General features: G+C 44.3%; 1 protein-coding gene across 6 annotated transcripts in view; it reads right to left on the bottom strand.

Moving 5' to 3' along the window:
- RFWD3 (ring finger and WD repeat domain 3) overlaps window positions 1-13,689 on the bottom strand; it is a 395,707-nt gene that overhangs the window by 78,131 nt on the left and 303,887 nt on the right. The gene's annotated exons all lie outside the window — the stretch shown is intronic.

The following is a 13,689-nucleotide window of genomic DNA, read 5'->3' as shown; positions in this document are numbered from 1 at the left end:
ATGGTCAAATTTACTTTTTGAGAAGATAAGCTTAGCCGCGGTGTTCTGGATTAGTTGGAGTCTATGGAGGCTTTTCTTTGTTAAGCTTAGGTAAACAGAATTGCAATAATCCAATCTGGAGAGGATGATGGATTGTATGAGGATGGCAAAGTGTTTTTGATGGAAGCAGGACCTCACTTTCCTCAGCATGTGAAGGCTACAAAAGCATTTTTTTATCAGGGAGTTGAGGTGGTCGTTGAAGGAAAGTGGTGATGCCCAGAACTTTGCTAGAGAATTCCAACTGTAGAGAGGAACCTGTGGACAATGGGTTGGAGGTGGGCAGTTGGTCTAGTTTAGGGCCGAGCCAAAGTAGTTTCGTTTTGGACTCATTTAGCTTCATTTGTACAGTGAGGGCCCAGGATTGAAGGTTAGCTATGCATGAGGAGATGTTCGCTGCGAGATTAGTGAGGTTCGCGTCAGTCTCGAGGAGGACCAGGATATCGTCGGCATAAGTGTAAAGTATTTCTAGGGGGGATAGATGGAGGAGATTCAGGGAAGACATATAAATGTTTAAGAGGATAGGAGATAGGGGGAACCTTGTGGGACTCCACATGTCTGTTTCCATGGGGAGGATGAGGTGCCATTCTTGGTAACGGTGTAAGAACGAGAACGTAAGAAGTTCGAGAACCAGTCAAGGACCGTGGAGCTAATGCCTATCTGTTGGAAGATTAGAATGTCATGATGGACAGCTGCAGAGAGGTCGAATTGAAGGAGAACGGCAAATTTTTTGTGAGAGTGAAGTTGTTGAACCTTAGAGATTAGGGAGGCCAGGAGGGATTCAGTGCTGAAGTTGGGTCTGAAGCCGTATTGATAGGGTAGGAGAATAGAGAATCTTTCCAGGTAGGATGAGAGTTGGGAGGAAACGATGGACTCTAGCAGTTTGGTTAGGAGAGGAATATTTGCTATTGGGCAATAATTGGATGGAGTAGAGGGATCTAGGTCAGCTTTTTTCAGTAGGGGGGTCAACGCAATGTGTCCCATTTCTGGGGAGAAGAGGCCCGATAGTAGGACAGAGTTTATGAGTTTGGTGAGAGATGAGATGGCCTGTGCGGGTATTTTCTCAAATAGATAGAATGGGAATGGGTCCAAGGTGCAGTTACAGGATTTCAGTTTGAGGCAGAGTTTAAGGACCTGCGATTCAGATACTTGCTCAAAGGCAGTCAAGGATCTGTTGACTGGGATAGGGGTGGAGACATTTAGAGTAGGGTTGGGGATGGCGGATACCAGAGAGTTGTAGGAGACTGCGGGTGGGAAGGAGCTTCTTAAGGTGGTGACCTTTCCATTGAAGAAGTTTGCTAGGACATCGGCTGATGGAGAGGAGGGAAGTATGGAAGGGTTGTTATTAGGGGTTAAGGAGCACCAGATGTTGAACAGCATACTATTCTGGTTGTTTGATCTAGAGATCTTGTCATCATAGAAGTTTTTCCTTGCTTTTTTGAGTATATTGTTGTAGAACTTAATGTTGACCCTCCAGGTTTGTTTGTCTGTGGGGGATTTAGATTTTTTCCAAATGCGTTCCAGGGATTGACATTTTTGTTGTAGTACCCTGTGGTATGGGAGGTACCAGGGGGCCTTGCGGGAGTAGGAGATGGTTTTGATGGAAAGTGGGGCGAGAGAGTGGTAGGTGGATTCTGAGAGGGTAATCCAGTTGTGCCAGTTGGTTGCTGAATCTGTAGGCTTAGGCTTGGAGGAGAAATTGTCGAGAAATTTGGACCAGAGCTTGAAATTTTCTTGCGGAAAGTAATGGACTTAGAGGTATGGGGTGAGGTTCCAAGGTGTGACATGAAAATGGGGAGACAGAAGGCTCCTAAGAAGTGGTCGGACCAGGGAACGTGGTCCCAACGGGTGTCATCGGTTGAAGTTTTGAAAGCCGTAATATCGAGGAAGCTGATGAGGTCTAGTGTGTGACCTTTTTCATGGGTTGGTGAGGAGGCAGCGGGGGAGAAACCAAGAGAGGTAAGGAAGTTATTGAATTCGGATGCATCTTTGCTGGTGGTGTTGTCAAGGTGGAGATTGATATCTCCAATGATCAGTAGTCTTTGGAACTTAAGGAACGCGTTAGATATAGTCTTGAAGACAAGTTCGGAGGAGTTGCTCCAGGGGGTGGGTGGGCGATATAGTAGTAAGATACCCAGCACAATATACTTAATAGAATAAAGATAAGACTTATTTTCTCACATCCACTTTCCAATTTACAAGTATTTTTATGAGGTGTTTGTAATCAACCCTTCTATATTTCTTAACAAATGCCAAAACATATCTCCCTCCCCCCTCCCCGGATGTGCATGTTTTCCCCAATTTATACAAATAAATAAATCAATCTTTACAATATTTAGTTAATGGTTCCCAAAATTTCATAAATTTTTTATAATAACCCTTCTGAATGGCCATAAACTTTTCCATTTTAAAGATATAACATAGGGATTCCCACCAGAATGAATAATTTAATCTATCCTAATTTTTCCAATTCTTTAAAATAAGCTGCTTGGCAACTCCCTTCATTATAAACAAAAGTTTGTTATTTTTTGCCGAAATTTGACTTTTTGCCCTCGTAGATGTTCCAAATAAAATGGTATCATATGATAATGCCACTGGATTTTCTAATAAATTATTAACCTGATCCCAAATCAATCTCCAGAATTTTAGTAACATTTGGAGCATTGAGATAAAGCATCAAATTACTGCAACTCAATGGCCACGAATTTGGTCTTGGAGGTTGAGATGTACAATGTCTGCATCTATGAGACAAACATAGATTTTCTTATTACATAGAGCATTTTGGACCCCAGTTCGTTTACATAGAGTAGATAGTTCAAAGTCTAACATATGCTGGCATTGTCATCTGGAAAAATCTTAATAATCAGTATAGTTTGCCATTCTTGTTTTCAGGTGGACTTCCTGGGACACCAGGCCGCTCAGTGGTATAAATTAATATCTGGATTTTTAAATAAGAAACAAAAAACTGGTCTACAGGACATCTGGAGCATTGAGATAAAGCACCAAACGAACCTGATTGAATTTTTTGATTGGGTGACCAGAGAGCTGGATCAAGGACATATGCTAGATGTAATTTACTTGGATTTCAGCAAAGCCTTTGATACAGTTCCTCATAGGAGGCTGTTGAACAAACTTGAAGGGCTGAAGTTAGGACCCAAAGTGTGAACTGGGTCAGAAACTGGCTATCGGACAGACGCCAGAGGGTGGTGGTTAATGGAAGTCGCTCGAAGGAAGGAAAGGTGACTAGTGGAGTCCCTCAGGGTTCGGTGCTGGGGCCAATCCTGTTCAATATGTATGTAAGTGACATTGCTGAAGGGCTAGAAGGAAAAGTGTGCCTTTTTGCAGATGATACCAAGATTTGTAACAGAGTAGACACCGAAGAGGGAGTGGAAAATATGAAAAAGGATCTGCAAAAGTTAGAGGAATGGTCTAATGCCTGGCAACTAAAATTCAATGCAAAGAAATGCAGAGTAATGCATTTGGGGATTAATAATAGGAAGGAACCGTATATGCTGGGAGGAGAGAAGCTGATATGCACGGACGGAGAGAGGGACCTTGGGGTGATAGTGTCCGAAGATCTAAAGGCGAAAAAAACAGTGTGATAAGGCAGTGGCTGCTGCCAGAAGGATTCTGGGCTGTATAAAGAGAGGCGTAGTCAGTAGAAGGAAGAAGGTGTTGATGCCCCTGTACAGGTCATTGGTGAGGCCCCACTTGGAGTATTGTGTTCAGTTTTGGAGACCGTATCTGGCGAAAGACATAAGAAGACTTGAGGCGGTCCAGAGGAGGGCGACGAAAATGATAGGAGGCTTGCGCCAGAAGACGTATGAGGAGAGACTGGAAGACCTGAATATGTATACCCTAGAGGAAAGGAGAGACAGGGGAGATATGATTCAGACGTTCAAATACTTAAAGGGTATTAACGTAGAACAAAATCTTTTCCAGAGAAAGGAAAATGGTAAAACCAGAGGACATAATTTGAGGTTGAGGGGTGGTAGATTCAGGGGCAATGTTAGGAAATTCTACTTTACGGAGAGGGTGGTGGATGCCTGGAATGCGCTCCCGAGAGAGGTGGTGGAGAGTAAAACTGTGACTGAGTTCAAAGAAGCGTGGGATGAACACAGAAGATTTAGAATCAGAAAATAATATTAAATATTGAACTAGGCCAGTTACTGGGCAGACTTGCACGGTCTGTGTCTGTATATGGCCGTTTGGTGGAGGATGGGCTGGGGAGGGCTTCAATGGCTGGGAGGGTGTAGATGGGCTGGAGTAAGTCTTAACAGAGATTTTGGCAGTTGGAACTCAAGCACAGTACCGGGTAAAGCTTTGGATTCTCGCCCAGAAATAGCTAAGAAGAAAAAAAAAAAATAAAAAAAAAAATAATAATTTAAATTGAATCAGGTTGGGCAGACTGGATGGACCATTCGGGTCTTTATCTGCCGTCATCTACTATGTTACTATGTTACTATGTTACATCAAATTATTGTGTCTCAATGGCCACGAATTTGGACTTGGAGGATGAGATGTACAGCGTCGGCATCTATGAGACAAACCTGTTTTTTTCTGTTACATAGAACGTTTTGGACCCCAGTTCATAGAAGTTAGATAGCTCTAAGTCTAACAGATGCTGGCACTTTCATCTTGAAGTTGGGACATTAGATCCTTTGCTATTCTATTGTCCTTTGATACTTGCTTTTTGGAAATCAATATGGGGGCAAATAAATAGTTTGTTGGATAATCCGGTGGCATTATCCTATGATACCGTTTTGTTTGGTATGTCAATGAGGGCTAAGAGCCAAATATCCTCTAATAATAATAATAATAAGCTCTTACTCATTATGACAGGGGTTGCCATGCAACAGATTATGAATAATTGGAAAAATTGGGATACACTGAATTATAGCTTTTGGTGGAACTCTCTGTGTCACATATTTAAAATGGAAAGGATACTTACCATGCAACAGGGGAACTTTAAGAAATTTCAGGATATTTGGGAGCCATTAACAAGATACTGTAAAGATTGAATATCACTTTTTCCCCTTAAATATGCACATCCAAGGTGGGGAAAGATATTTTTGTTTTCTTATGAGTCCAAATAAAAGTGGGGAGGGAGGGATATTATATGTTTTTTGTGTCTGAAGAAAGTTATTAAGTAGTGGGGAGAGGAGGGATTTGAATTCTGAATTAGATTTTAATAGATTATTAAGTGTTGTACTTAAGTAAAAATGATGTTATATACTGTCGCACTTATTGTAAGTTTCAAAAATGAATAAAGAATAATAATAAAAAAAAAGAGCCATGTCATAAGTCCAAAGCGATCCAGACTTTCTAATGCATTTGGTCTCTGTAAATGGCTGTAACCTGAGACACTTATCCCACTGCAGCCGAACTAGATCCGCATACTAGGGGCTGTCGCTGCCAGTTTATTGCCACGAGAACTACCAGACTGCGATGTTCTGCTGTTCTTCAAATGACCCAGTCTATCACTGGCCATGGGGAAAAACACATTTAGGAGCTCCTATGTGGTCCAAAATTGTACTAGAGCATCCATGCTGGTGCTTGCTGGGTTGAATCTGCGGCTGAAATACCAAGAGATTTTCTTGTCTTCTGACACCATTAGATTGAAAGTTAACCGCCCCCAGCATTTCACAATACTGTTGAATGCCCTCTGGGATAGAGACCACTCTCCCAGATCTAGAGTTTGGTGACTCAGATAGTCTGGCTGGACACTGCTCACTCCCACTACATAAGCTGCCGTTATGGCCTACAGGTGTTTTCCCCCCAATGGAACAACTGCATTTCCAGCTTCAATGTAGCACTCTTGGTGCCAACCTGTCTGTTGATGTAAGTCACCACTGTGGCATTGTCTGAGAAGACTCTGATTGCCTGGCCTTCCAGGATTGTCTCCAATGCCTGCAGTGCTAGACGAATGGCTGAGTTCTAATCTTTTTATTGACCATTTTCTCTGAACCAGCTGACTCTTACAATGACCTCCTAATACAGACTGGCATCTGTCATTATTAGCACCCAAGACAAAATGCAAAGAGGCACTGCCTTGGATAGAGTCTCTGCCCGGAGCCACCACTGTAAACTGTGAAATGCTTCCACCATCCAGGGTAATGGCATCTAGATTGAGTCCTCCTCTGGAGACCAGCGGGACAACAGAGCATTCTGAAGAGGGCACAGATGAGCTTTTGCTCAGGGTACCACTTCTATGTTTGCTATCATTGATCCCAGGACCTACTACTATATAGCGCTGAAAGGAATACGCAGTGCTGTACATTTTGACATTTATAGTTGGCCCCTGCTTGGAAGAACTTACAATCTAAATTAGACAGACTGACATGACATATAGGGTTGGGGATGCAGAACCCAAGGTGAGAGGAGTTAGGAGTCAAAAGCATTCTTAACACTGCCAGAAATGGAGCCCGCCGTAGGGATTCGGGTAGCTTGTTCCAAGCATATGGCGCAGCAAGGCAGAAGGGACGGAGTCTGGAATTGGCAGCCAAAGAGAAGGGCACAGAAAAGTGGGACTTACCAGCTGAGTGGAGCTCACAGGGGGATCATAGAGGGAGATAAGTGAAGAGAGATAGTGAGGGACAGCTGAGCGAGTGCATTTGTAGGTAAGTAAGAGGAGTATGAATTGTATTCGGAATTGGATGGGAAGCCAATGAAGTGACTTTAGGAGAGGGGTAACGTGAGTAAAGTGGCTCTCCCGGAATATGAGTTGTGCAGCCGAATTCTGGACAGACTGGAGGGAAGGCACCTGCAGATAGTGCCAAGCAGTGGGGGCTGGAATAGCAAGTATGTCAATAATCTGACACTATAGCTTCAGTTTGCATAGCTCTGTAAGAAAAACATGGCCCTCTGCCATTTTGAAGAGGATTCCAAAGTTCTCTAGGGATTAAGTCAGTTCCAGATGACTTTTGGAAACTGATGATCAGGTCCTGCAGCAGCTGAACTACTTGTGCCACTGCTTTGTGGCCTGCTGCCTTGGACGGGGCTCTGAACAGCCAATTATCCAAATATGGGTGAACCTGAATCTCTGCCTTGCGTGGGTGCCATTACTGCTACCATTGTAAGACTAAATGATTCCTTGTTGAAAACTGCAGGTTATAAGAAATTATATGGTATGGTATTACAGTGCTCCCCCGGTCATTCGCGGTAGGCGATTCGCGGTATTTTCCGACCGCGAATGACGGAGCAGGAGAGGGCAGCTGGAGAGGCAGGAGAAAGCAGCCAGAGTGCCAGTAAGTCAGGGGTGTCCAATGTCGGTCCTCGAGGGCCGCAGTCCAGTTGGGTTTTTCAGGATTTCCCCAATGAATATGCATGAGATCTATTTGCATGCACTGCTTTCAATGCATATTCATTGGGGAAATCCTGAAAACCCGACTGGACTGCGGCCCTCGAGGACCGACATTGGACACCCCTGCAGTAAGTGAAGGAAATCACTCGTGGTATGCTCCGACTGCCTCTTCCTGCACTAAAGTCGGGCCTCACCAATCAGGAGCTGCATGTCAAAGCAGCTCCTGATTGGTGAGGCCCGACTTTAGTGCAGGGAATCCACAATGAAATCATGAAGAGGACGAAAAAATTTGAGCTTGTAACCCTTTTGAATGATGTCGAGCATCCATTGTCTGAGCAAATCTGATTCCTGGCCTCCCAAATTCCAAGAATCTCCCTCCTATCTGGGGGAGCTTGAGCAGCAGCCTGGTATCATTGGGAATTCTTAGCAGAGGCTGCTGACTGGGACTCTGATATATGCGCTCTTGTAGCAATGAAAGGAACTCCTACCAGACCTTCCTGGTGCCCGTGGCCTATTTGGGACGATGGTCGGTGACACTGGCCATAAGGCCATCTAATCCTTTGCTGAGAAGAATCTGCCCTTAAAAAGGAAGTCTGCTTAAGGAAGCCTTAGATGCTGTATCACTGTCTGATCCAAAGCATTCTTTAGGTGGAAATCGAGCTAGCAGAGACTTTTCATTTCTCTAAACATGCTGTAAAGAACATCGGCTACATAGTCCACCCCTTAAAGCAACACTTGGGGAAAAACGCCTTCCTCCAAAGCCAGAGCCTGATGCAACATCTTGGGGAAAGAGCACACCACAAATGAGGCTACGGATGTCACCTTAAGACCAAAGGCTAAAGCCTTAAACTGACTCTTGAGCACAAGATCCACCCTCCAATACTGTGCATCCTTCAAGATCACTCTGCCTTCACTAGGCAGTGAAGTACGCTTAGTAGCTTGCGCTACCAAGGAATTCCCCTTAGGCTGTGTAAAAAGCTGCTGAAAATCCAGAGGCATCGGATATAATTTGGATATAGCCTGACCCACCTTAAGGGGCCGTCCAGTGCATCCCAATGCTCCATCAGCATCATGGTGATCTCCCGATGCGAAGGAAAATACATGGACTGGGCCTTGGAACTGCTTAACAGAGAAGTTTGAGCTATGAACTTCTGGTGATGAGCGGCAATGCAGCACAAAGAGCAGAAAGGACGAGAGAGAGGGACAATGTGGTACATGGATGGAGGGGAAGGGAAGAGAGAGCAACTTAGCACATGTATAGTGGGATGGGTAAGAAGAGAGAGACAGGAGATGTTCATGGACAGAGGGGAAAGGATAAGAGGGGCAATACAGGACATGGATACAGTAGAAGGAAATCTTCTTTTTAGTAGACAAGACATTCCATTCCTGAACCTGTGGGTAGTCAATTTCTTCTTATAAGAATTCTTGTAAGGAGCTTCATTAGCATTATTTTGCTCCACCTCCCATCCCTCTGGGATGTCCTTCAACTGCTCAGTTTGTACCAAAGCAGATGGTCAGTCATGGAGAGGAAACAGAATAGGAAAGGGTGCGGGAACTCTCCCTGAGAGTTATCTGTTCTACTCATATCATTCCAAACAAACAAGACTGTGGAGAGTCAATGTCCTCGGACCTTCAGTTGTAGTTTATTCAAAATTTAAAGAACAATAAAAACATAATATTGATACTATTCCGGAACTTGGAGGCGAGGAGGATGGCAGTTTGAGTGCAGAGCTCCTCTCCCTGGACAATCTGCCTGCTTTTAAATATCAGCAGCAGTGGGAGATCAATTGCTTTTACACCTAAGCAGCAACGGGACCAACCCACCAAAAACCCACAGTCCCGGTCCTGCAAAAATATGAGCTCCACCCTCCCTGCAGTTCGCTAGGAAAATCAACTGCTTTTACACCTAAGCAGCAGCAGGACCAGCCACCACTACCAAGAGCCCTTTGCCCCGATCCAGCCAGGCATGCGAGCTCCTCCCTCTGCAGTCCATTGGAGAGATCAATCTACCTGCTTTTAAATATCAGCAACAGTGGGAAATCAACTGCTTTTACACCTCAGCAGCAGCGGAACTATCCGCAACTACCAAGAGCCCACAGACCCGATCCAACCAAGAGTGTGAGCTCCACCTCCCCCTGCAGTCCACTAGGAAGATCAACTGTTCTTTTACACCTAAGCAGCAACAGGACCAGCCACCACTACCGAGAGCCCTTTGCCCTGATCCAGCCAAACAAGTAAGCTCTTCCCCCAGCATTCCGTTGGAAAAATCAATATGCTTGCTTTTAAATATTATCAGAAGTAGGAGATCAACTGCTTTTACACCTAAGCAGCACCAAGACCAGCCGCCACTATCGAGAGCTTTTGTCCCAATCCAGCCAGACGTGTATGCTCTTCACCATACAATTTGTTGGAGAGATCAATCTGCCTGCTTTTAAATATCAGCAGCATTGGGAAAACAACTGCTTTTACACCTAAGCAGCAGCGGGTCCATCCGCAACCACCAAGAACCCACAGACCCGAACCTGCCAGGAATGTGAGATCCGCCCCCCCTACAATTCGATAAGAAGATCAACTGTTTTTACACCTAAGCAGCAATAGGACCAGCCGCCACTACCGGGAACCCTTTGCCACGATCCAGCCAGACATATAAGATCTTCCCCCAGCATTCCATTGGATAGATCAATCTACCTGCTTTTAAATATCAGCAGCAGTGGGAGAACAACTGCTTTTACACCTAAGCAGCATTGGGACCAACCGCAACTACCAAGAGCCCATAGACCAGATCATGACAGGAGTGTGAGCTCCACACCTCCTGCAGTCCGCTAGGAAGATCAACTGCTTTAACACCTAAGTAGCAGCAAGACCAACTGCCTATAATAGGAGCCCTTGCCCCGATCCAACCAGGCATGTGAGCTCCTCCCCCTATATCCCGTTTAAGAGATCAATCTACCTGCTTTAAATATCAGCAGCAGTAGAAAAACAACTGCTTTTACATACAAGCAGCAGCGAGACCTACCGCAACCACCAAGAGCCCACAGACCCGATCCTGCCAGGAGTGTGAACTCCTCCCCCTGCAGTCCATTGGAGAGATCAATCTGCCTGCTTTTAAATATCAGCAGCAGTGGAGATCAACTGCTTTTACACCTAAGCAGCAACGAGACCAGCCACAACCACCGAGAGCACACAGACCCGATCCTACCAAGAGTGTGAACTCTTCCCCCCATGCAATCCGCTAAGAAGATCGAGTGTCGGCTCTGGGCGGCTTTCCCGCAGAGGAGAGAATCCTGCATTCACCGTGGGCCTCATCTGGGGCAGCCTCCTTGGAGCGGCTGGGGCACGGGCAGTGTGTCTGGGAGGGAATGCATGGATGGGAGAACATCGCAGGGGAGGAGACATAGGCATCCTGGGACTGTCTGCCAAGTCTCTTCCCTGAAGAAGCCCTTTCTGGAAACGTCAATCGCTCCTCCTAAACTTACTTGCTCCACTTCATCACTGACGCTGAAACCGTGGATTGAAGACAAAGTTTTATTTTATTTTTCTTTTCAGCTTATGATTTATCTTTAATCTTATCTATTGTTTTGCCTTTTGTCTTTGTTTTGTTCTATTTCTATCATTTAAATTTCTCCAGAATTCTACTGTTCAACGGCTCCCCCTTCTGCTTCTATTCCTTTCTCTCCTCTCTTCTACCTTCCAAAGTATTTAGATCAATGCTGTCTTGTCAAAATGTTTATTTTATTTTTATTTTTCCTCTAACTCTACATTTCACTTCTCTATTACCCTCCAGGTACTTTAGTTAGATTGTGAGCCTTCGGGACAGTAAGGGAATTTTTCAAGTACCTTTCTTATTTCTAATCTTAATGTATATTTTCTGTAAACCGCTTAGAACCTAACGGATGTAGCGGTATATAAGAAATAAATTACATTACATTACATTACTATCCACATGACATGGGCCGTGTTTCGGCTGAACACGCCTTCTTCATGGATCCAAGATGTCATGAAGAAGTCTTTTATAAATGTGGAGAGGGATGAGGGGCTCTGATAACCCAAATGCTGAAGTTCACATGTAAAACGCAAAATGGCAGTATCAATATTGTGTTTTTATTGTTCTTTAAATTTTGAATAAACTAAACCCGAAGCTCGTGTAAAGTTTAAGTTCGCCTGCCTCTGCTTTAAAGTTCTTTACGGTCTAGCCCCTAAATACATAACTGACCTCTTCTCCTTCTCAGCCAACAGACACAAGAGAAGCTCCCACTTGCACTTTGTTTCCCCCCCCGGTTAGAGGTTGCAAACTAAAAATCACCATGAACACCTTCTCTCACATCAAGCAGCGTAATGGGGTAAAGATCTAGAACAACTGCTCTCGCCCACCACTTACGAGGTATTCAGGAAGCGCCTCAAAACTCACCTGTTCTTGAAATATCTAGACAGTTGACCCGCTCCTCTCTTTCCCCTCTTCAACGGTTCTCTTGTCCCATCCCCCTCTTGTTGACCAATCCCCTAACTTCTCTCAACTTGTACTTCATTAATCTTTTGTAAACCGCATAGAACTTAACGGTACTATATAAACTGTTATTATTATTATAAAGATGTTGAAAAGAACGGGTCCTAGCACCAAGCCCTGAGGCACCTCACTGGTGACGCTCTTCCAGTCCAATTATTGTCCATTTACCTCCACTCTCTGTTTCCTATGCTCCAGCCTATTTTGGGTTCTTGGCATTGGGGACTACAAGATGACAGTGACTCCCTTTGACAAGATGTAAGTGGGTGATATTCCTGTTGTGATTGTCTCTTTCTTATTTAAAATAGATTGCCACTTCTTTTAATATGCTTTTGATTTTAATATTGTATACCACTTTGACTTGCTTGCCAGAAAACAATGGCATATCAAATTTGAAATAAAAGAAACAAACATACATTATAGGGAGTCTACTTATGTGTCTGCATATAAAAGATTGATAGTGACCAGTGTTCTCCCTAGCCTCTTTTAGCCGGGTGCTCTGCCTGGATAATTTAGGTGACCACCCAGCTGTTATCTTGCATTACATTGCAAGATGACAGTTACAGATCTACATTTTCTTCTCTTGGTATGCTAGATTGCCCCATCCACGTAGCATCCATACAAGCCTCAGAACTGGAATATTTAGCTTATTCCTTCCTTATAAATCAAAATTCTGGCTGCTGAACTGGAGAAAGATGTTCAGCTGGCAGGGCTTTGTTTATAAATTTTTATCAACACAACTAATATACTACTTTAGCCTAAAGCAAAAAAAAGAAAAAGAAATAGAATTTTTTTTCTACCTTTGTTGTCTAGTTTCTGCTTATTGGAACAATTACAAAGTATGGGGAGGGGAGAGGGATTTCTTATCTTGTATTAAATGTTTATATATATATATATATATATATTATAGTACATGATGTATAGAATTATATATGAAATAATAGGGATGGGAGGGAGGGCTTAAATATTATTAATATAAATTGATTAGGATAGACAATCAAGTGATATTGTATGTGTTCAAATGTTGTTTTCTGACACACTTGTTGTAAGATGTAAAAATGAATAAAGAATTTAAAACAAATAGTTTCTTCTTTCCTCATCTTCTCATTCAATTCCTTCCATCCACTGTCTCTCTTCTCTCTGTCTCTCCCTTTCTCCCCCCCTCCAAATTGGTCTGGCACCCATCTTCTTCCCTCATCTCCCCCCATAGTCTGGCATCTCTGTCTTCTTCCCTGCCAGCATCTTCTCCCCAATCTCTGTTTCCCATTTCCCTTCAGTGTCTTCTCCCAATCTCTCTTCCCCATTTCCCTTCAGCCTCTTCTCCCCACTCTCTGTTCCCCATTTCCCTTCAGCATCTTCTCCCCACTCTCTGTTCTCCATTTCCCTTCAGCATCTTCTCCCAATCTCTCTTCCCCATTTTCCTTCAGCGTCTTCTCCCCACTGTCTTCCCCATGTCCTTTCAGCATCTTCTCCCCATGTCCCTTCGCGTCTGTTCCTCTCCACCCCACCTTTCCTCCCTTTCTCCCTCCCTACCTCTTACCTTCGTGGCGCTTTCATCCCCTTACCTCTTAGTCGCTTCCGCTATGCACCCCCCCCACCCCCGGACAACAGGCCCAGTCCAACAGACAGAAGGAGTGTTTCCTGCTTGCAGCGCACAACTGTGCCGACAAACCTCCCTGCCCTTTACCTTCGTGGCTGGCGATTTCTAAACTGCCTTCTTACAACAGCCGGAATGTTGAAGTTGCATATGGCTGCCAGAAAGGTCGTCTCTGATGCAACTTCTGGTTGCGTCACAGATGATCTTTACGGCAGCCACACGCAGCTTCAACGCTCCAGCTGCTGTAAGAAG

The sequence above is a fragment of the Geotrypetes seraphini genome, chromosome 4 (genome assembly GCF_902459505.1).
Source record: "Geotrypetes seraphini chromosome 4, aGeoSer1.1, whole genome shotgun sequence".
Taxonomy (NCBI): Eukaryota; Metazoa; Chordata; class Amphibia; order Gymnophiona; family Dermophiidae; genus Geotrypetes; species Geotrypetes seraphini.
This window is presented reverse-complemented; position numbering and strand designations above follow the sequence as displayed.